A 3,161-nucleotide genomic window follows, 5' to 3' on the forward strand; every position below is an offset into this window, starting at 1 on the left:
CTACCTGATCTTTTTCTCTTTCTTGTTTGGTTTTGTTTCTTTTTTCTCGTTATTCATTCCATTAGTTATAATTCTTCTTAACAACCTGGCACATGTTTAATGTGAAAGTATTTGTAGATCATGTATTTGATTGCATGCCGCCATGGGTAGGGGAAGGAGAGGAGGGGGCGGGGGGAAATTTGAAACTCAAGGGATTGTGGAACTGAATGTTGTAAACTAAAAATAAATAAATATATTTTTTTAATTACTCTTGTCTCCTTTTACAGAAGCATGTGTTTAAATGCAGCAAGTAAAGACAAAAGCCTTTTAATATTTCTCCACCATCACTGTATATGTATGCAAGTGTGAACATCAATTTTTTAAATTAAGCCACAGGCAAATGTAATTTCATACACTAAAGCTAGTATTTATTTGAGAAATTTTTAGCAATATTTCTTTATATTTTAGGATGAAATATTTTTAGGTTATGGATAAGGCTAAATTTAGACTAAAGAGGTAAAAATACTGATGACAATATGGCAGAGTCTTTGCTACCAGGTTGTAGTTCTCCTAAATTGACAAGATAAAGAAAATAAATATAATCATTTTTGCAATGTGGATTTATTTCTAATAATGATGATGGTGTGCTTAATTTGTAATGAAGTTTTGGCTGTGGAGAGCATGAAACTAGCCCAACTAAAATGACATCTTAATACCAAGCATGCAGCATACTTCAATAAACCAAAGGAATATTTTGAACAACTTTTAAAATCTTCAAATAAAGAAAAAAAAATTTTTGAGAAATGTGTTACTATCAACAAAAAGTATTCACTTGCATTTTACAAAACTTCTTATTTAATTGCAAAAAACTAAAGAGTCCTACATGATAAGAGAAGATCTCATGTTACCTGCTGCTATTAAAATGTCAGAAATAGTTCATGGGAAAAAGTATTGGGATGAAATTCATAAAATTCCTTTATTGAATGATACTGTTTCCAGAAGAATTTCTGAAATTAGTAATGATCAATTCCAGAAGTCTTATTACCAGGCTTAAGCGCAGCCCAAACTTTGCAATTCAGTTAGACGAAACAACTGATATTTCTAACATGGCACAATTGTTACTTTATGTAAGATGTGTTTATGAAGGAAGCATACATGAGGAATTATTATTTTGTCACCCTTTGGAAGGACACACAAGTGGGGAAGATATATGTCTTAAAATTCATTAATTTTTCACAAATGGAGGTTTACAGTGGAAAAATTGCATTTGGAGTCTGTAGCGACAGTGCTGGAGCAATGCTAGGTGAGAATGTTAGATTTTTAGTAAAAATTAAAGCAGGTGGCAATGAACATATCACTTTTACTCATTGCATGACCCATCAGCAGGCACTCATAGCTAAAAAAGTCACCAGAGTTAGATGTTGTGCTTTTCAATACTGCCAAAATCACTCACTTCATTAAAAGCTGTGCCTTTAACAGTCCCTTGTTTCCAAACCTTTGCAAAGACATGGACTTCGATTACAAAAGCTTATTACTACACGCAGAAGTAAGGTGGCTCTCAAGAGGGCAAAGTTTAAACAGATTATTGAAGCTGAAAGCTGAAGTTGTTATATTTTTGACTGAGCCAAAATTCAATTTTGTTAATTTTTTTGTAATGCCTTATAGTTTTCAAAACTGTGTTATTTGATAGATATTTTCCAAAAAACCTCAATGATTTAAATATGTTGTTTCAAGGGAAAAAAAACTGTCAAATATTTATGTTAAAAGCTAAAATCGAAAGTTTTACTAGAAAAGTTAACATATGGAAGAATAGGGTGGAAAATGCTTCTTTAGAAATGTTTATAATTACAGATGATTTTATAATTGAAAATAAGCTTCCCAAAGATTAAATTGTAAGAGTTATAATTGATCATCTGAAGTGAGTGGAGAGACAGTTTCAGAAGTATTTCTCTTCAATTTTTTATTCTAAAAAATTAAGTTGGGTTCATAAACCATACTCAATTGAAATTAAAATTGTTAGTCATCTGCTATTAAAAGTTCAAGAAGAATTTGCTGAGTTGTCAAGCGACACAACTTTAAAACCTGAGTTTCCTAAAAAATTGTTAAATGAATTTTGGCTTGGGATTAGGACAGAATTTCCAACAATTTCTGAAATGGCCCTAAAGAAATTTCTGCCATTTTGTACTACATATTTATGTGAAGCAGCATTTTTATCATTGACAATTATAAAATCAAAATATCAATCAACTGTGAAAAACATTGAAGATGCACTAAATCCTGCAGTATCAAATATTGTGCCAAGATTTTATTATTTTATATAAAAATAAACAAGGACATACATCTCATTGGTATGCAAATTTTATTTTGTTTTTAATAAATGGTTTAAATAACTTTTTTATGATTTATTGTCAGTAAATTTTAGATTTGTATACCAGTATACAAATGTATACACCCATATTCCTGGGGTCACAAACATTTCTCAGATAAAAAGGGGTTGCAAGTGGAAAAAGTTTAAGAAACCCTGATCTATGCCATCAGAGATAGTGGTCAGGATGGTGGTAGTAATTCAATGTGTTTGGCATGTGCTGTTCTTCTCTCTCTCTCCCTCTCTCCTCTTCTCCTCCCTCTCCCTCTCCCTCTCCGTCTCCCTCTCTCTCTCTCTCTCTCTCTCTCCTTCCCTGTCTGTCTCTTTCACTGTCTGTCTCTGTCTGTGTCTCTCTCTCCCCCTTGCTAGTTATACAGACGGGCTTACTTGCCCCCCAGTGCAGCAGCTGATTGATAGTTGTAAGGAAGAAACAGCTAGCCCCTTCTCCATAGGAGTTGCTTCCCACAGTACACAGTAGGTACTTAATACATGCATATTGACTAATAAATGCTTGTTGACTGAGACAGTGTGGGACAGTGGTAAGAATGCTGTATTTGGAGTCAAAGAACATAGATTCAAATGTCTATTCTGACTTATGACATGTATGACCTTGGGCAAGTCCCTTAACCTCCTTAGGTCTCAGTTTCCTCATCTGTAAAATGAAAATGCTGGAATTCCTGTAAGGTCCTTTTCCAGATCTAAGTCCATGGTCCTACGATCACAGTTTCGATTGCACTCCTGGTTATCTTTATTTTTTTCTCCATCTGGTCATCCAAGCCGCCCCAAATTTCTTTGAACATTTTCTAGAATTCTAACT

The sequence above is a fragment of the Petaurus breviceps genome, unplaced genomic scaffold (assembly GCF_028583685.1).
Source record: "Petaurus breviceps papuanus isolate PSGF00001 unplaced genomic scaffold, PetGlider_PUasm1.0 99, whole genome shotgun sequence".
Taxonomy (NCBI): Eukaryota; Metazoa; Chordata; class Mammalia; order Diprotodontia; family Petauridae; genus Petaurus; species Petaurus breviceps.